Here is a 22,358-nt window from a genome sequence, read left to right as displayed (position 1 = left end):
TTCCAGTTACAGAAAGAGACCTTGAAGGCGCCAAATGTGCGTTACAAATCTCTCACCTTTCCCTGGCTTCTCAAATGGAATTGTATTCCAGAAAAGCCCTGCCATTCTGCATCCCAGGCAGTGCTTTGAAGCCAGGGCGGATGAAGCACTTAGGCTGCTCATCCCCGGATGGAAGAGCGAGTCTGTACATGTCCCACATGTCTGTCTCTCATCCTGACAAACTGTCGTCCATGCTGGGAAACTAAACATTTCTCCTTCCTCTTCTGCTTTTCTTATAATAACTCAGCCTTGAGAGGTGCATTTTCAACCCTCCTGAAGTGCTGCTGTCATGAGGAGGGAGATGCTTTTGTTCCCGAATTTAGCATGTCTTCAGTAAAGTTACAAAATTCGGGACGACAAGGATAGAAGAAGCCATTTCCTTTGAGTTAAACTTGTACACAGGGGACTGAATCTCAGTACCTTTAGGGTGGCATTTTGTCCATGTTGCAAATTCTGACAAAGCAGGGGGAAGGGTGACTGTATCTTTATGTCAACAAGAAGGAAGGAAGGATTATTTTAAAAGTTTAAAATTCTTATTACACCCTGAGGTAAAAATCCATATTTTCCTTTTCCTTTTACTCTTCTAACTATTAATGTTTATGATAAACCTTTCGAAGCTTCAAATTTCTCACCTTGATGAGAACAGATGTTAGCATAGATTCTGCCTACATGAGAGCATCTGCCTGAGCACTCTCCATAACCGAATCTAGGCCTCAGAAGCCTCTATATGGACAAGTCAGGAAGACCCACATTCCTGCCCAAAGAGGTGTCTACAACATGCCCATGATTGCGGCTCTTGTATCCTTAGATGTCTGTGTGTCACTACCCTGATATTTTCCCCAGAATCCGGTAGAGATTAAATCAGCAATTAGCATTCCTCTGAGCATTATGAGCATGAATCAGCAGCTGTCAGGTGGAGGTCAGTCAGAGAGACAGGAAACATGTCCAGAGCTTCAGAGAACATGTGCATTTTCAAAGAAGAGCCTGGGCAGTTCTAGGAGAGTTTCTTCTGTGGAAGACTCACCAGATTTTAACATTCTTATCTGATTTTGTTTTAACTTTGTACACTCATGTGTTACGTTTATGTTGTATTATAATCACACACATAACAACAATCTGTCTTCTCATATTTGGATGAGACTACTTTTCCCCACTGAGACTCAAAGGGTAAGAGGAAAAATGAAACACAGCGCTTGGGAAATTTCAGGCACCTGAATTGTGAGAAGGAACCTACACAAAAATCTTATATTCTGTCAGCCAGTATAAAGGATAATGTGTGTGTGTGTGTGTGTGTGTGTGTGTGTGTGTGTGTGTGTGTAGGAGGTGGGTCTCTATAGCCAGAAAGCAAAACCTGCTTCTGGGGTCACAGGCTACGGGAGTGAACACAGAGTTGAGGGAGCTGGAAGCATTTGCTGCCTTCCTGGAAAAATCCATGGAACAATGATGGGAGGGTTGTTTTGGGCACTCTGGACACAGTGGCTCGGAAACCATCTGCAAGAAGGTAGCAGGGCTAAGGAAAGGGTCAAAGGGCACAACATTAACAGACAAGAAGGCTGTAACCAGCTGTTTGAAGATGTTCAAAGGCTTTTCATTGAATCACTTTCTGTAGAGTTTCAAATCAATAAATTATGGGAGTTAAGGTATTTATCGAAAGAACAGTAGCACTAATCTACACATGTGTCTCCCACTCTATACTCTAACATGTAAAATTTGCCCCATATCACTGAAAGAGAAACATAAAATGTTATCTGACTCCCCAGCTTAGACAATTTACTGTTTTACTAGCTTAGCATAGTGGCTCATGATGTGGGATTCCCCTTTGTATGTTGTGAATACCATTGGTTAACAAAGAAACTCTCTTAGGCCTGTGCAGAGCAGAATAAAGGTAGGCATGAAAAACTAAACTGAATGCTGGGAGAAAAAAAGGGGATTAAGGAGAAGCCATGTAGAACCGCCAGAAACAGACACTGGAACTTTACTCAGTAAGCCACAATCTCGTGGTGATACACAGATTAAAAGAAATGGGTTAAATTAAGATGTAAGAGTTATTCAATAAAAAGCTAGAGCTAATGGGCCCAAGCAGTGATTTACTTAATAAAGTTTATGTGTGGTTATTTTGGGAGTCTGGGCGGCCAGGAAACAAACAAGTGGCCTCCTACTACAGCTCACACATATAACCACAGTGCTTAGAAGGTACAAGAATTGCAAGTATAGGGTTTTTCTGATCTATATAGTGAAATCTTGTCTCCAAAAAACAAAACAAACAACTAAAAAGAAAAAAAGAAAGAGTTATGCCGCTTCCATTTATCTCTCAAGTAAGTATATTAATAATATACATGTCATTTTCTCCACACCATTTACTTTATTTTGGTGTTAATCTTTATTGATAATAGTATATCCATTTGTGATCAATTTTATTTTGATTATTTTTGATAAACACAATAGTGAGAAGTTTCTCTCTTCAGTTTTTGTTAAGGATATTAACACATGTGGGGTTAGCTGCTATTTTTCATTTCCTTTCCTTTTTATCTTTAGTCTTTGTAACATCCTAATATTGGCTAAACATAAAGAAGAGGAGGAAAAAGGAGGGAGGGAGGGAGGAAGGGAGGGAGGGAGGGAGGGAAGGGGGAAGGAAGGAAGGCAAACATGAAACTTTTTCTAATCTTATAATTGGCAACAAGACATGAAATAATTCAGTCTGGAGTCCATAATATGTGAGGAACTAAGCAAAATTTAGAAAGCACTAGTCTTGAGTTATTTCTGCTCCAGAACCAATTCAATACGACAGTCACATTTTTACTACAGACTTTGTGTAAATTATATGTAAAAGAATCAGCTTTCCTAAGATCAGCCTTATGATGTGCTGGTGTCTGCCTGGGTGCCCATTCCCAAGCATGTAGTTACCCATACCCACATTTGAAACCTGCTTTCTTTGAGGACCCTCCTCACCTCTGAGCTTTCGCCCTCTTGCTGTGAAGGGTCACAACCCTTGGGCATGCGTGTTTTTCTTATGATTTGCTCCCAGCCGAGTGCCAAGACCCCATCAAGCCCACTATCTCATAAATCTCCTTGAGAATGTGGCACAGCTGCAATACTGGTACATTCCGAAAAACCATTGACTGCCTTCTCAGTGGCACGTTTCAGCTAACAAATGCTCCTAAGGTTTGATGGCTTTCTCTGACACAGTCCTTTCTAGACCCATCAAACTCAGCAGCTACAACGCCCTAGGTCTATTTACTCCCTAGTCTAGAAAAAATGCAATGATATACTGATACATCATAGTCAAGCCCAAGACAAAGCCTTCAACAAAATGTTTCTGACTCAGTCTGTGTCTGCTGTGACTCTAGAAACCAGATAACTTAAACATCTACAATGTACTCTGGTGACATAACTCCCTTATCAGACATATTTTCTACAGGTGATGGATTGGTATGATGATGAGTAAGGGCCGTGTGTCATAGGGTCAACACTAATGATAAAGTCAGAAAATTTTCTTTTAGCAAATATATGAGTGCTTGTGTTCCATCTGTGAGAGAAAGAAATTAATGATTAATAAATTTTAAATATGCAAAAGAACAAACGGAAAGTATCTTTTTGTCCTGGCTCTATTATTTAGTAACATCGTGACAGAGACCAAACGCTTAAGCCACTAGCTTGCAGTTTCTTTATGTTAAGCAAGAATGCCAAGAAGTCCCCCAGCAACATTACATAATAATTTTGAAAAATGGCATATACAATTTATGATAAATATTTAAGTATTGGGATACGACTGAAGGGTCAGGACATTAGGATTCTGAGTAATCACTCTAAGTGTTTTTTTTCCAAAGTTAAATATTGCATCATTGACACCTAAAAACTTTCAAAATAATTTTTAAAAAAAAAAAAACAGGGAAAGGCAAAACCACACTTATGGCAAGTTTTTTTATGCGAGCACCGTCTCTTGCCATTTTAGAGAACTTCTTTACTGGTGACATATCTGGTTTGCTTACGCTTTGGTTTTCTTCGCTGTTGTTTTGTTTGAATAACCTTTCTTTGTACAACAGACCTTAACGTAATGCTTTATGGTCAGGGAAGGGGCACTCTCAAGTACTATTAACAACATAGCAGTAAAGTCAAACCTTGCATTAAGACCAGATTTAATCTGATCCTCAAGGTCAAGTTCTTAAGCCTTTTATACTTTAGCGCTACTATCTGGAAAACTGGGCTGCAAATGAAGCCAGGTACACAGCTACTGGGAGACTGAAAAGAGTTTGTTCCCTGTAAGGAAGCAAACTCTTCCCTCCATGAGCATCAAACTCAGACCCAGAGCCAGCCAGGGGAAACAGCCTCTAGGAAAGGAAGAGCCCCTGCCTGGTGGCTCAGGTTGTCTCTCAACCACTCCTTCCCAGTAGTGGGGTTTCTAGTGAATTACAAACTCCAGGAACTTGGATTGGTTTATCATAAACGGAGCAGGTGGGACTTGCAACACAAGCAGCTAGAGGTGTAGCTGACTGTTTGGCCAAGCTGTTGGAGAACATGCTCAGAGTGTCTCTCTCTGTGGTCTTTTGAAGGAAGTGAAGAGGCATGTCAAAGTGCTTTTAAACTGTCAAGTGTGGTTCCTGTGGGGAGAGTCCCTAATAACTGCTTGCAACAGGCTCACAAAGCGTGGCTGACATTTTGGAGCACTTACAGTGGTTCAGTGTGTCCTTGTGTCGTGCAAGCTTGCCCAGTACCAACCCCCTCTTCCCAGGAAGCACATTTGTCCATGCTGAAGCAGAAGGGTTACTCTGGCCCTTGTCCTCATCCACAAATGGTTCCTGAGGGCCAGTGCTTGGACAGTTGTGACACTAAGATGAGGTCCTGGCTGTTTTGGATTTTCGAGACAGGGTTTCTCCGTAGCTTTTGGTTCCTGTCCTGGAACTAGCTCTTGTAGACCAGGCTGGCCTCGAACTCACAGAGATCCGCCTGCCTCTGCCTCCCGAGTGCTGGCATTAAAGGTGTGCGCCACCACCGCCTGGCTAGGACAAGATTTTATCCTTGTGTTATCGTAGGGGGACCCCAGCCAAAGCCTGACTAGAGATCAACTCAGAAGAAGAAAATCTCCTTAGTTTGATGCAAAGTCTTTGTAAAACTACTTCTAGAGATTTCCAGCAGCTTCTTCAGGCTCCTGGCTGCTTGCCATGCCCTCTGACTGGCATTTTTCCATACCCTGAAGCCAACTGAGCCAAGACATGAGATTCTACAAAGGGTGCTAGGTCAGCCTGGGGGTCTCTTGTCCCAGTAGCTACAGGGCCTTATCAAAACATGTCCAGGCCTTTCAGAGTCCTCAAGCTTCTGATGGCACACAGCCAACCCCATGGGAGTTGCCAGGCATTGACCCAGAATGCTAGGGCCAGTACTGGTATTCTCTGCAACCACCGCACTCCTTGTGGGTCTGGCGCCTGGTATAGCTTTGGGCACTGCCTGCAGCTGGCTTGAAAACCACACAAAGGTGGGAACAATGGTCTCTGTAGTCAAGTTCTGGCTTAGGAGCTTAGAGAGAAGGGGGTGACAGCCATGAGACGATCACAGAAAAGGGTTTAGAACTTGATAAGATTAGGGGTCCTTAACTGACCATCTCAAAGAACTGTTGACATGGGGTGAGGGTGATCCAGGTCTCCTTCCAGAAATTCTGTAGCTAAATGACCAGGAGTTGACTGCCCAAGGGTTGATCATGTGAAGATTCTGTTTTGTGTCTTCTCGCATGGTCAGGGCCTGGGAGGGCAGCCAGTGAGGGACCAGCATTCTCAACCTGTTATCTTCTTGTGCCCCATACTACTGAAGGTGAGGGTGCCGAAAAGGCTAGAGGACAGAACCTAGGTGGCACAGTCAGTCCTCCAGCAGGAAGTTCTCGGGGAACTGCCAGGCTTCGGCTTTGGGGCTTGCTGCCTCCGTTTGCCATCACTGAGGTCAAGTCACAGCAGCACCTGAGGAGGGAGTTCACTATGCTGGGTACTGGGGCAGGGCGGAAGGAGGTTCCCAGTATAACTTGCTTATTCTTTGATGACACGCATGGACCCTCGCTAATTCTTCTTTTCATCTAATACAAAATATATAAAACCAAATATACAGAAAATCGAGTAAAGTCAAAACACAGACTGTTGCATCTTAAATTATGAAATTCCTAATTGGAAACCATGTCTCAATAAAACTAAAAAATGTAATTCAAAGGGGGGAAATTATAATAAGGTAAAATACACAAACCAGTGGAATACATGCATGTCTTGGTCAGTCGGGTGTGTTTTTTAAAGGTGTTTGTTGTTTACAAAACCGTTATTACGGAAGATAGCCCCAGGGCAGACAATTGGTACGGTTGGTGTTCGAGATCTGAAATTCAGAAAATATGCATTATGAGGTTTCCTATGCTCCTGCCACCTTGCTCTAGCAGTGTGCTGCTGTTGGTTGCCTCAGGGCTGACAAAGAAGCCTTGGACAGAAAGCATTTACTGCAGAGTAAAACAAGGGGTGGACCCCAAGACAACTAATGCTGAAGCTGAGCATCCAGAAGACCATTCACAGTACCCTGCAAAGAACTGTGTGTGTGTGTGTGTGTGTGTGTGTGTGTGTGCGCGCGCGCGTGCGCGTGTGTGTGTGTTAGGGGTTCATGTGCATGTGGAGGCATTTGTACAGGCACACAACAAAATTCTATCAAAATGTTAATGAGGGGTCTTCTTCCATCACTTTTCTACCTTACTCTTAGAGACAAGAATCTCTCACTGAACCTTGAGCTCACTGGTTGTGCTAGACTGGATGGCCAGGAATATTTAGGGGTCTTTCTCTATCTCTCCATCCACAGAGCTGGGATAATGGTACTCATCACTGTGGCCAGCTTCTTATGTGGGTGCTGAGAATATGAACTTGGGTCCTCCTGCTTACATAGCCAATTCTTCACTGACAGACACAACAGAAATCAGGAGCTGAGATCAGACTGGGCACCAAAGCATTCCCTCTTACAGAAACTTTTTTTTATTGGGCAATATCTATTTCCCCATTTATACTGATAAGTTGCCAAAGTCAGAGGAGGCAGACTCTGTAAATTACTTTTCTCTTGGCTATAACAAGATAAATGAGAACAGCTACGGAGGGAAGAAGAGTTTGTGTTAGTTCATGGTTTCAATAAGGGAAAGAAAAGGGAAGGCGTGGTGGAGGGGATGTGAGTGGACTAGACATTGAATCTCCAGTCAGGAACTAGAGAGTAAAGAGTGCTAAATTTCTCTCTCCCTTTTAAAGAACTCTGTGTGTGCATGCGTGTGAGTGTGTGTGTGTGTGTGTGTCTGTATGTGTGTGTGTTGGGGTGTGATGTATGTATGTGTGTGTAAAGGTACACCTCTAAGTTCTATACCAAGTATCTTCCTCCATCACTCTCTGCTTTAATTTTAGAGACAGAGCTCAACTATTGAGCTAGACGAACTGGCCAGAAATTCGTAGGGGTCTTTCTGTGTCTCTACTTCCACAGTGCTGGGATAGGGCACTCATCACTGTGACCAACTTTTTACATGAGTGCTTTGTATCCTGTGGTCCCAATCCACAGGACAGAATCCCCCACATTCAAGGAAGGTGTTCCCTGCTCAGCTAAACATCTTCAGAAGTGCATTCACACATACACGGAGGAGGAGGTGTACTTCCTGGGTGACTCTAAAGTCAGTCAAGTTGTTGAGAAACTCAAAACATAGAGCAAAATTTTATTTCTTTCCCACTACTATAAACTGTTATTATTTGTTGCAAAAGAATTCATGAAACCATCACACTTCTGTGTAAGAAAAATTAAAACACAATGCCAGCAAACATATGTGTTAAAATAATGTTTTTCTTGTACATAGATAGAATATAACTAAAGAGTTATATTTCACACAACTTTGGTGCTCAAACTGACCTTTAGAAATCAATTTGTTTCTCCAACACAACATTGGGAACAACATATCCTATTACAGCTAGAACTTAACTTTCTATTTTCATGAGCATTAAAATATTACACAGAAAGAAGAGGGGGGGAAGGAAAGAAAGGCAGGGCGGGTGGAAAGAAGAAAGAGGGAAAGCCAATTTTTGAACCAAATAAAACTCCAAGAGGGGAGAAGGGGAGAGAGTAGAAAAAGACAAGGTAGGAAATAGAAAGTTCTAGACGCGATCAGTCTCCCCCACTAAGAACTCTCACTTTTAAAGAATTTCATATGACAACAAATATGTAAATGTCTAGAATTAGCAATAAATGAAAACCTCTCAGATTATCCAAATACCCAGACTCCTGTTACCACTCTAAGTGCACACCAGCAGAAGCTCTGTAATACAGAAAGGATGCTCCCCTTGCTAGTTACATTATCTTGTTCTGTTTCTGAAGACCCAGGCTACAGAATTGTCATTAAGAGGCTTATCAGATACAAGGATGGTCTTGTTATTGTGCCTTGACCCGACACAAAGTACGATACTGAAATGATACCCTAAAATAAGTAAGATTTTCCCAGCAAGGCAGGACTACAGCCTGCAGAATCTCTCACGCTGGGTGTATCCATGAGGCATGATCACTACTCTTCAGTTTGTGCACAAGGTGTTTGGAGAAACTGGGAGACAGAGCAGGACTATAGGGTGTGCTTTGAAAACTCACCACTGCATCACATCTACCCACACATGCTGAAGCCTAAGCCTACGCATTGTGCATATCTTCCTAAGTGCCTAATTCACTGTTGAGGACCATCTTGGCATCTAGAAGTAATTTGCTCTGATCAACAGAGGACAATCATCACAGCCAAGATACTATATCATTTGAGGCTAGACTTGACAATCTCAGAGTCATTTCTTGACAATTTATCATTTTTCTGGAACTTGATAGAAGATAAGCATAAAAACAAATGATTTTTTTCCTTCCAACATTCTAAATACTTCATTTGGATACAGAAAGATGCGCTGGCATAGATAGTCTTGTCTTAAATCACTTTTTTGTCTCTATGCCTCATCATCTGATTGGCACAGTGTCCAAACTGTCACATCTTATCATAAATACATCAGTTACAGGCAAGCTTCTGCGCATACACATGAATTATATATATTTAGTATTCACTCTATTCTAACTTATTTAAAGCTTGAATTTTTTTTAAGTTTGGAGATCTCTCATTCAGAAAGGAAAAAATGTATGACTTTTAGTGAATACTGTTGCATTTTTTGCCAGGATGTATATGGAAAATGTCAAGTGAATTTTCCAAAGGTACAAAACTGTTTGATTTATAAATAAATTCAGCAGAATTTCACAAGATCAACTGAAGTTCAGAGAGCCAATGTTTATGTTATTGCTATTCAGCAAAGACATTAAAACTTTTCATCATATATTAAGTGCCCTCATATTTATGAGAGAACAAATGTTAGAAATTGCTAAATTTTAGAGAACAATATCCAAGAAATTATTTGGTATCCAGAAATGAAATAAAATATACATTACTTATAACAGCTACCTGTAAACTTGCCAAGCTATACAAAAATCACAAAATGTGATTAATTATCTGGAAAAAAAACATGCTTAAATTTTAGAAGCAAAATGGAGGTAGATATCTTTTCAACAAAGACAAAGATGACATTGAAGTGTTTGTTCTATGTATTATATCGTTATATGAAAAAATTAATGGCCTTTATCCTTCAGACAGACCAACAGATACATACACACACACTATATTTTAAAGGAATCCAAAGATCTATAAATTTTCTCTCAGTTAAAACAATCTGTCTTCTTTCCCTCTACTTTCATTTACATGAATAAACCCAGTAGTTTCATTGATCACACTTTCAGCATAAGAAACAGTTGGTTTATTGAGCACTTTGTGTAATGGAGCCATCGTTAACTGTACCTGGAGAGGATAAATAGATTACCAGTCCCTGTTGTTGTCGAGATTTGAGAAAACTGTGCTTTTCAAAACCATCATTATTCACTGTAAATTTAATCATTAAAAATATTGGTGTGGCATAGTATTCTTGTGTTAGGAAGAAAGAAAGAAAAGGCATGCTCTTTCTTCAAAGCGATGCTACCCTGACCGAGATAATGTCTGAGTTTCTAGGGAAGGAAGTTTAGCTTTGTTCTTGATAATTGTTCCTAGCATACAATAATAGTTCTATCCAAGAGCTGCTGTTAGATGCAATAAAATGGCCAACTCTCGCTCCCTCCAGAGGACAAATCATTAATTCTCATACTTCAAATGACTTAAAAGGCTTTCAAGTAATTTTCTATGTTTTGTAAGTGAAGATAGTCTTAGGCAAAGGCCTATATCCTCAGTAGAGACTTGGTTCTACTGGGTCATGTTTGTGTGTCCATTGTTGTATGGGGGGTAGGAGGAGAAAAGTCTCATCTCTAAGTCAGTCACATGCAACAGAAAACAGACAATTCAATAGGCAAAATATTAATGAATTGCTCATGGTTTGGACATTTTTTACAAGTACATTAATAAATATGGAACTACAATCAAATATGTGTTTGCGGTAGGGTAACTGATAAGGGAGAAATTGCCACGCACCGCACCCCTGTGTCTGTGCTCTGTGCGCTGGCAACCAGTTCAAGAGCTTCGGGCAAGGGGGATGGAGGTTAAAATACACTGACACACACAGACAGAGAGACAGCGACACGGGTCATCCTTGAATTCCCCAAGAATGCCCCCTTTATTGTGTTCTGGGGCAGATTATATAGAGATAGCCACACCCCAGCCAAACCCACCAGAAACCACTCTCCTGCCCTCAGGAACTCCTGAAGGTTTCCTGCTCAGAACAGCTGTAGGCACTCAGATCAGGGGATTACAGGAAATTCAGGATCTGGGATCTCACTGCTCCCAACAGAAATTGAAAACTAAGAGAGTGATTTTGATGCAGGGTTGAGACCCGGACCACTCAGCATGATCAAGGGCAAACTGAGAGACAGCTTGGAGGGAAACAGTCCTTTCAGAGCAACCACAAAAGCATTCTACAGGAACTTTTCATGGGAAAGAACACAGAAAAACTACATCCTATTTGGTAGTTGCAGGGAGGAGTAGTAAATCAAGCAAGCAACTTAACCAAAGCCAAAACCACACAGATAGCTGGGGCACTTGGATTCTGAATTTCTAGAACAAGGTTAGGTAATTTCACACAAGACTTAAATGGGGGTATGTATCGGTTTTCAAGTTAAACCAAAATGGCTTCAGCTGAGACAAAATAGAGGAACCTTTGCCCGGTCACAGTTTCATCCAAACAAACAGCCAATTTATTTAGAGTTCTACACAATTCATGAGTCTGGCCATAGCATAGCTATTGCCTAAAGAATTTGTCCTAAAGAGCACAGGTGATGAAAAATATGAATGTCACTTATTGTTGTGGCATATATGTGTGTGTGTGTGTGTGTGTGTGTGTGTGTGTGTGTGTGTGTGTGTGTATACACCCTTTAGACCCTTTAGACTTTCTCCTACAACAGTAACTGGTCAAGGGATCAATTCATTGATGCTATCAAGGGATCAATTCATTGATGCTATCATAATGTGACAATATTATTAAACATTAAAAACAGGAGGTTGTTCTTAATTGTTGGACTTAGGTCACTGGGGTTGTGTTTAAGTGTAAATCTTGTGCCTATCCTCTCTGTATGTTGTTCTGAGACCTAACTACCATGAAGTGGGTTTCCTTTACCCACACCTCTTTACTATGATCTTTCTGCATTACTATATGCTTTTGTTAGCGCCCTTTGGAGGTTATTTGTTGGGTTGGTTTATACAGTAGAGTCTGGATATCTCTGTGGATTTCCATCAACAGAAAGGCCCAAATTAGGTAGCTGTTCAGTCTATAAGGCTGGCCACACAAGAAGCCTGGATGATTCCTGGGAAGTTGTTGCTTTTTAGCCAGTGTTGGAAGCCCTAAGAAACTGTTTACTAGACTGGCAAAAGGACGCTGCAGTGGCAACCACAGGGTAGATGAAACTGCCAATAAGATAAAGGCAAGCAAGGAAAAGCAGGCTGCCACTGAAAGGCGGCACACACATTTTGGGTGGGTATTTCCATATTAAATATTCTTAATAGGAATATTCTAAACAGGCATGCCCACTGGCCTGACTTCGAGATCCAGTAACATCCATGGAAAATCGTCATAGAATAGGAGTCAGCCATGAGCCAAAATAAATCTTTCTTCCCTCTCGTAGACATTGATCTTAGAAATTGTATTACAGAGACAACAGACTAACAAACAAATATTGCCTTTTTTTTCAAATTCCAAGTTATTCGGAAAACTATATTTGAAGATTGCGTAGACAATGGCCAACTGAGAAGCAGCATCTACTTTGCCGTGAATGTCACTCCTAGATGATTGTAAGAAATAAAAGCATTTGATTGGATGCTTTCATATCCTTGTGACCAAAATGCCTGATGAAAACAGCTTGCTGAAACAGGGAATTATTTTGGCTCACCATCTCTAACACATGTCATGATACCAAGATAAAGCATGGTGAAATGGCTCCATTTTTGAGAATATGAGCCATTTGCTTCATTGAAGACCAGGAACCAGAGAGCCAGAGCCAGGGCCAAACCTTCAACAGTCGGCTCTGATGACCTGTTTTCACCAGACTGTTCCTGCTATCTAATGGCTTCACAGCCTCTCAAAAAATAGCCGCCCACTGGTGAATGCACATTCAAAACATGTGCCTATAGACAACATTGCAAACCCAAGCCATAACCAGGCATTCATATAGAAAGAGACAAAATGGAACAAAGATGAATGCTTGCTGGCTTCCTCAGCAGCCAGCTCCCTGAAGTCTGAAGCCTATGAGACTCACTTACTTAATAAAGTAAACTCAATCAATCTTGTACTGAATATCAGCCAACCAGATTTGCATTCCATCTATCAGACTAGAAGGGCAAGAATCATACTTCATCCCTTGAGGAACCGTTCAGTGTTGGGAAAGTCAACTCTTTATTTTTTTTTAACCTTGTACATAAACTATTCTGATCAAAAAGTTTGACATGTTCCCACCACAGCCCTCCCACATACCTTCTCCACACAAATAACAGGGAAGTCAGGGAGATCCAATCACTTGAGGATGATTTCCAATAAAGAAATTCCATGGGAACTACAGTTGCAATCCATTATTTTAGAAACAAAGTTCTACTAAAGAAAAGCAATTCCAACATTATTTCTTATTGCTTCCTATTGGACTACGTATTCTCAAAGAGAAGATCCATTCTTACTGATAGCTGTATGTCTACTAACAAACACTTGATGAATAAATCAAGCAGTCAGAGTTGATAAACAATTAATTTTCTCAGCAAGGACCATGACAGGGATAGGCGTTTGAAGAAAGTTTCACTACTAAACTTGTTAAGTATAATAATTTTTCATCCTGATTTCTAAACTGAAATATAATGGCATGATATATTTGCATATTTTACTAATTATACATACATGGCTGTTATTCAGCTCAAAATCACAAAGTAATATGAAAAAATGCAAAAGAGGAGCATCCATCAAGTAGAACGCCAAGGGATTCTGGATATTAATACAATTTTTTCACTGTTCAAGCCAAAGGATGTATCCAAATAATTAAGCAAATAATTTTAAGAGAAGCCATCATGACAGCCACATTAAACACAGATGGTACAGATATTTATTATGTTCTTCAATGAAATGTAGAATACAATGTTCTAGGCATTGCCCCAGACATAAAGCATTTCGTAATAAATAAAACATGACTCTTATTTTTATATAGATCCCATTTAAACCAGGTATACAACCATAAGAAGGAACAGCACGCAAAGACATGATAAAAAATAAGTTTTGATTGTTCTTGTGCATTTTGATGGAGAAGGATTTTGTAAATGCTGAAGAATGGTTAGAGGATTTCTCCAATGGGAACTCTGTGTAGGAATGTAGACATGGTAGGAAAAATGGTGCTATCATATTAATGTTGATATTCATTCAGTATTCATGCATCATATTAAATGTAGGATATTTGAGAAGCGGCAGAGTCATGAATGCTTCATTTGTGAGTGTCAAAAGAAGGAAGAGTTTAGTTGCTAAGGAGTGAATTGTGAATAGTTCTCTATGTTGATTGACATATTAAATCACGTAATAATTTTCTACTGGGCATAAACTCTCCCACAGTGCACCTGATGTTAATAGGCTTAGGGGAGGAGAGAGGCAATGTGGTTTTGCCTGTACATTATCCTTCCTCACAGGAGCCACCCTTTCTTCAGGAATTCTCTGAAATTTTGTTCTCTAGTAAACCTGAACTCCACTTCCTTTCATGAAATACATTCTGGACCCATCAGAGATCTTTTCCCTGAACATTGTCATATTAGGATAGTTACAGAATTTAAGCATGGATAATTATTTTCCTTGGAGGATTTTGTTTGAAAGATGAGGAAATTTGCAGTTTTGTCTAATTATGTATAGTCTTATATCTTAAATTGTTTTTACAAAGAAAAAGATAATGACATGTTTACAGGTACAGTCTGGAGAATCTTTGCAAAAACCACATTTTACTGTGATACTCATCACAAGGCATTTGAACAGATCTATCAGAGCTTGCATTAGCACACATAAGAAAACTAATGGACTGAGGTTGTATTTCAGTGGTAGAATCCTTCCCTAGCATAGGGTGCAGGATACCCTAGGTTCAATTCCTAGGACTGAGCTTCAAAAGGAAATAAACAATGGAAGAAAGAATAGATAAAAGGAAGGAAGGAGGAAGGGAGGGAAGGAAGTATTTAAATAAAATACTAGTATACTCATATACTATTCTTATTATCTGTTTAAAGAAGAAAAATTTACCCCAATTATTTGGGGGTAGCCTTTTGTCATCACTGTTACAGTTAAAGATATGGATAAGAACTACTGTGTTGGGGAGTTTAGGGCAATAGCCATCATTATACATACCACCTTTTGTGATGTGATTAATACATGAGTAAAGAACTTAAAGGAAAAATACACGAGGCTAAAATAAACTGTATTTTGGAGCAATATTGAATTACTTGAACTTACATTGTCTGTAGAGGCTTTATGTGAAGGTAAGGCAATGTCACAAGATAGCCAAAATACAAAGAAAGAAAGTAGTTACAGAGAAAGGACCAACAGAGAGAGCTAGAACGAAAAGACAACAATCATCTAATAGGTTATAGTGAGGAGCTACAGTTTGACCCATTTGTTGGATATTAAAGGCAAAATTACTGAAAGATCTGATCAGGGACCAAATGTAACATGATCTTCTTAAAGCTAATAGAAGAACTTTATTAGCTTAAAAAAATAAAAATTTGTGCAGGAATCATAAAACTTTTGCCATTTGATGGTGATGGTTAAGTAGGACATTAAGATTGCAGTAAAGATGAAAAGTGTACCCATATTAGATTATGTCTTAGCTATAGAATCAACAACTCTTAATTATAATCACCACATAAGGCCATAAGGTTAAGATATTAAGCAAAGATTGCTTCTACATATTAGTCTTAAGAAACTAGATGAACAGAAAGAAAAGAGCAACAGATGAATGGGGGATAAAGGAACAATAAGAGTTTTCTTTTTGAACAAATAAATTTTAAGGTATCTACGGGACAGATAAGTGACATTTGCCAGGTAGGGAGGCAGCCAAGTGGATCTGCCGAGAGTTAAGATGTAGGTGTGTATTATAAGTAGAGCTTTTCTGTGTCTTGGCAGCCACTCCCAAATAGTCATCTAGAGGCATTATTATTTATAAATACTTGGCTTAGCCTTGTTATTACCTAGTTCTTACATTTTAAATTAATCTATTTTTATTTCTTTACCTACTATCACATGGCTCATGACTTTTTGCCTCATTTTATAAACATCCTGCTTCCTTGCTTCTCACTCATAACTCAGAGACTTCTCCCCCTTCTTAGTCTGGATTCTCTTAGTCTGTTCTCCTGCCTAACTTTATCCTGCCTAGCTATAGGTCAGTCAAAAATTCTTTAGTAAACCAATCAAAGTAATATATATTCACAGATTATTCCACAGCAGTAGTAGCTAGAGTACTTAAGCAATAGGTACTGTTTAAATTTCAGCAAAGGGTCAAGCGTGGTCGCACATGCCTTTAACCCCAGCACTCTAGGGGCAGAGGCAAAGGAATCTCTGTGCATTTTAGGCCAGTCTGATCTACCCAGTGAGTTCCAGGACACCCAAGGTTATGAAGAGAGGCCCTGTCTCAACACCCCCACTGAAAAGAGGAGAAAATCTCAGCAGAATATGTGTTGCTCCACAGAGTTTGGGTATTGAGAGTCCCAGGACTTGGACTTATTCTTGAGACCTAAATATCAAGGCACACAAAAATAGTAGTCAACCATTTAGACTTGTAAAGATGCAGGGATACATGAAGGAAACGAAAAGCATGAAACTGGCATAATGCAAAAGAGAACCTTTTGAATGCGAGTTAATGCCAAACACGTTTGGCAACAGACAAGATGATGAAGTGACCAATACAAAATTCTTCAGGATCTTTGATGCATTTCATGACACATATAGTTTCAGGGGTATAGTCGACATGGAAGTCAAAGAAAAGGATTTTATAAATGAAAGAAAACCTCTAGTAATTGGTCATGGTGAATGGGGTAGAAACCATAAGAAGTTATGTTCAATATGTTCATGGTATGCATCTCCTAATCTATGAATTACCAGAGTGAGCTAGTGAGAATCATTTAGAAGACAAGGGCAAGTGGGAGCACGAAAAAGAAGCATCAGTTGTTTAGTAAAAGTCTTAAGGAGAGGAGAAGGGTGAGATTCATCATTCCCTATAGGGATTGCTTTTAATCAGGGGTCTTCACCTACTATCACAGAAGGAAGGTGAAGTATGAGGGGACAGAAGTATTTAGGCAGAAACTTAAACCATCTGAAATGCTTGAGATGAAAAGGCATAAAGACAATTCAAAAAGCAACAAATACTTTATAGATAAAGGTGTTACAGTTGTAGATGCTCAGACTGAGTTCTGGTGAGTTTCAAGCAGCATTCAGGCAAACAGCATTCTGTTATTCTCCATACTCTTTCATCCTTACATACCCAAGTTTTGACAATTGTGTGTCTTTCATATAAAATCAATATTGAGGGGTTAGAGAGATGGTACAGTGGTTACAAGTCTATACTGTACTTTCAGAGGATGCAAGTTCAGTTCATAGCACCAACATTGGGAAGTTCACAACTACCTGTAACTCTAGTTCTAGGGGATTCAATGCCCTCTTTAGGCCTCTGTAGGAACCAGCATTAATGTATACACCCCTACTATGCTCATACATGAAGACATAATTTAAAATAAAAGAATAAAGCCAGGTAGAGGTGGCACACCCCTTTAATACCAGCACTTGGAAAGCAGAAGGAGGTGGATCTCTGTGTGTTTGGGGCCAGCCTGTCTACAAGCACTAGTTCCAGGACAGGCTCCAAAGCTACAGAGAAACCTGTCTCAAAAAAACAAGAACAAAAAAAAAATAGTAATTAAAATTTTATTGTAAAGCAGTTGCAATAAAAAACATTCTGCAGTGATATTTGACAGACCCAAAAATCTACTCCCCCCAGTAAACATCTGTGTATTTATAATAGCCAGTGGGAAGCTGAAGAATTTACACTGTTTGAATCAATTATATTAAGAATATTGGCTACCAATAGCAAAGGAGTTAAGAATTTCTTATATAAGACTTTTTGTGTCAATGCTCTGCTTCTTTGCATGAAAATATACCTCTGTTGAAATGGAATCTACATCTCTCTTATACTCATTAATTTCTTATAGGCCCAGAGCCTTGTTCAGAGATGATCAGCAAATGATGCCTAAAAAGTACTATCAAGATCAGGAGCAAGAGAAATGCTAAGAACTTTAGAGTTGTATATATCATTCTCTCTCTCTATATATATATATATATATATATATATATATATATATATATATATTTCCTTATGATACTTCTGTGAAATCAATCCTTTAAGGAATTTTATTTTTGAAGCCTGAGATAAACTCACTTGAATGTAATGCAATGGACCACAATTACAAACCAACCCATAGCAATACTGGTACAAACATACTACCAGTTATCCAAATGCCTACTGTGAGCTTTGGAAGCACATCTTTGAGAATGATTTCTCTGACTGTCATTGCTCTCTACATGAATCACTGCGGTTTAGCTGGACTATATACAATAATATGTGCACATGTGAAGAGAATTGGACAGATTTTCCAAAGCATATAATTTAATCAAAATAGGAATTATTTCTGAGGAATAACAGTTGTTTCATAAACTTCAGCTCAGGCTTCAGTTTGACTGCTTATCACATTCATTGGGTGTAAATTCTGTAATTTACTTTGCTTTCTAAAGGGAGAACTAATTTGTGTATGAATGACATTTTTCCCAGTGGACTATGATTTGGGATTCCCCTCTATATGCTGTGAATACCATTGGTTAATAAAGAAACTGGCTTGGCCTGATAGAGTAGAACAGATCTAGGCAGGAAAAACTAAACTGAATTCTGGGAGAAGGGAAGTGGAGTCAGAGCGAAGCCATGGAGCTGCCACCATAGACAGACATGCCAGAACCTTGCTGGTAGGTCATGAGCCTCATGGTAAAATATAAAATAGTGGAAATGGATTAAATTAAGATGTAAAAGTTAGCCAACAAAAATTTAGAACTAATAGGCAAGCAGTGATTTAATTAATTCAGTATCTGTGTGGTTACTTCAGGAGTCTGGGCAGTTGTGGAAATGAAAATGTGGCCTTCTACTATAAATTGGCACTCCAACATGGTCGCTATATCCACTTAAAACCTGAGAGGGCTTGGAAAGGAATTCTAGACACTAAAAAAAAAGTTAAGCTGTATTGTTTTCTGAATGGGTTTTGCTTACTGGCAGCACATTGTGACTTCTTTAAGAGAGGTCTTACTGATCCAGTGATATGAGAAAAAAAGCCATGCCACTTAAAATGGTGGCATCCTGGGTCATGCTTTCAAGACAAAAATCTAACGAGGTCTGGCTATGGAGCATTTAAACAGACTTTGTGAGCAGAGTGCTGCAACTTGCTTAATGTCAACATAGACCCTCTGTGTGCCTGAAAACAGGGAAATGTGCATGGTTCTCAGAGGTAGCAAACATGTCTCTACCATGTTGAACTGCATGGAGCAAGCAGGCAGGACTGTGGAGTTGGTCTTAGCCATGCCCATTTAGCATTAAAAAAGTGCTCCTCATCAAAAGATAATTAAAGATACATAGTAAAGATAAATTCAGACATAAAAGACAACTAAATGGGTCACAGTGTCTTTTTAAAATGTATGTTAGCTTGATAGAGAGAAGATAAAGAGTATAGAGAGTAATAAAAGGAAGTAAGAAGTAAAGATAATAAAATCAATACTAAAAAGTAATAGAGTAAAAAAATAATAAGCCACATAAAAATGGAAAAGGCACAGAGTCTGGATTATGAATATTATTGTGTTTTCTTTGAATTTTTTGGCTGTGACTGAGCTAAGTACAGAGAGACATTTTATTATATGGGCTGCTATGCTAAACCAGTATAGATATTTTAAAGGTATCTTGACTTCAAAATATGGGTCTAAATATATTGCATTGGAAAAGAGGTTCTTCTTTTGTTTCCACAGAGATGAGAACCTGTGGAATCCTTCCAGACTAAAGTAGTTTGATGGATCAAGACCCCATGAAAGTTTACCTTGAACACCCCCAAAAAGAAAATACTTCACCCAACAAAAAGTAGGAAGCAGTTTGAAGAGAACTATGCCCATATTCTCAAACATTGTCTATAAATGTTTGTTTACATTTAAAGGGGGATATGCTATAGAGATTTGCATTGGTATGGATCTTGGTTTATTGATACAAACTTAAGGTCAACTTTGTTGTATTTCTGCTCTTAATTAAGGTATTGTGTTTGTGCAGCTCATTTAAAAATGTATAATTGAGAAATATAGATTAATAGATCTATTATAGTCAAGCTTATAGTCATGTTAGTTAGATTTTCTAGATATACAGAGATGTATTTCAGATGGATAGGCATTCTTCAAACTTTTCAAAGACTACTGAATATGATATTTAAAATGTTTAAGAATTTAGGACTTTTATGACAGTGAGACACATCTGCTCCTGGCAGCACCAATCTACTTTAAGAGGATCAAAGAGGCTCCTTATGGAGTTTGCTAGCCATTTAGGCAAGAAACTGCTGTTGCCTGGACAACATGAAGTGGACATGCAGGACCCACAGAGAAATGACTCTGAACTTGACGAAAGGTGAGACAATCCTTTAGGGTTCCTTATTCATGAAAGAGTCTGACAGATATTCGGCAGGACACAAAAGAAAGTGACTAACAAACTGCCAATATAGGTAGAACTGTCTCTGAAATGTCCTGCTTTAATGTAGGTACGGCAGCCAGGCTCAAAAGCCATAGGCCACACGTGAAGTGGTCACGTAACCTTCCAGATAGGCTGTCACTAACCTAGCAAAAGATCAGAATGTTGTTTTGCTCCTTTCTTTGTAATCTGGAAGATATCTGAGTAGAGGTGCTAATTCAAGCCTATATGACTAAGCTAGAATACTGACCAGGAAGATGTGAGAGTAAGCACAGGTAAGATGTGCTAGTGACTAAAAGTCATTCAGCTAGTTACCTAGGAAACCGAATGCTAATGTATTTCACCCTCAGTTTATGTTTTGATATAAAGACAGTTTGGAGGATAAACAGAGGAATTTTCTTCAGGATATGAGCTCAGGATTTCATGAGGGATCACTGAGAATCTCCCTCCCAATGAAGCCATGTGAGTTGTTTCTTTATTCCCACGACTCAGTGCCAGTCCAGAGAGAGATAGTTTATGTTACAGTCTGGTCCAGAGAAAAAATTTATGGTCTGAGCTAGCACCGGACCCCGACACTTTCTGGAAAAGTCTGCCAGATATAAGGACCAATAGACTGAAGCTGGATGTCCCAATGTTACAGAAAAACTTTGGGTGACTGTTCAGGCAGTGAGATGTCACTGTCAATTCTAAAGTTCTGGAAGTAGCTTACAATGCACTTCCTGTTTTCTTAGGTAATATTATATCCTTCTGTAGTCTTTGATGGAGTTGAAAATTTATAGTTATAGTTTTCCTTAGTTATGATAAGAGATAAAGTAGATAAAAATATTGAAACTGTAGTTCTTGCTAGATACATGTTTTGTTATATGAAATTTTACTATGTTAAATTTAAAACCTTCCTTTTTATTTAAACAGAAAAGGGGAGGTGATGTGGGATTCTCCTCTATATTATTAATAAAGAAACTGGATTAGCCTGATAGGGCAGAACAGAGCTAGGCAGGAAAAACTAAACTGAATGCTGGGAGAAGGGAGGTAGAGTCAGAGAGAAGTCAGGGAGCTACTGCCAGAGACAGACACACTGGAACATTGCCAGTAGGTCACAAGCCTCATGGTAAAATATAAAATCATGGAAATTGATTAAATTAAGATGTAAAAATGTAAAATTTAGCCAATAAGAAGTTATAACTAATAGGCCAAGCAGTATTTAATTAATACAATTTCTGTATGGTTATTTTGGGAGTCTGGGCAGCTGGGAAAAAATAAGTAGCCTCCGACTACAGGTCTGTAAGAAAACCAGAGATCTAGAGTAAGGAGCCTGTCTTTAATGTCCAAATCTATTATTTCAATAGAATTTTCATATGATTTATTTAATGCACATATTTTAAGTTTTGTTTTTTTTCTAAACTATCATTTTCTCATTGATTAAAACATTCTGATTCAATTTAGAGTAGGCTATAAAACATATTGAACTTTAGAAAGAAAACAATTGTTATTAGTGAATGACTAACACTTAAGAAGATTTTCAGTCGTTATTGTTATTTTACATGTTTGATACTGTCAAAAACTTTCTTATATATTGACTACTTGAAGGAAGATGGAGGGTTTTCGCTTTATTAATACCCTACTTTTGTACCAACTTGGTAAACATAAACAAGAGTCACATTGAATGACAACTCTGCCCCTTCTTTATAGTGCAATTATTTTTTTTTCAGTATTTAGCTTCTCTATTACAGTCCCTTTATTTGGAAAGTGAGATACTATTGGTAGTATCCCAAAGTACTACTGTAAACAAACTCATATCTACAAGGGCCCCAAACCCACATGGCTATGGTAAACATTTAACAAGTACAAGCCAACTGAATCATGATTATTAAGTCCTTCTGTCTCTTCATGCCGAGTTCATCACACTCCTGGCACAGAGGCAGGGTCCTGAAAGGATGTGGAAATGTCTTCCTGGAGATCTAAATCGTAAGGTGGGAGTGGAGTTTGCTTAGTGTAGTCGTGAGGCACGGCTGACTTTCTTTTTTTTTTCTTTTTTTTTTAAA

Source organism: Microtus oregoni, unplaced genomic scaffold, assembly GCF_018167655.1.
Source record: "Microtus oregoni isolate MIOR12 unplaced genomic scaffold, Mior012 000041F_ref0000270, whole genome shotgun sequence".
Taxonomy (NCBI): Eukaryota; Metazoa; Chordata; class Mammalia; order Rodentia; family Cricetidae; genus Microtus; species Microtus oregoni.
The sequence above is the reverse complement of the archived record's forward strand: the minus strand, read 5'-3'. Positions refer to the sequence as shown.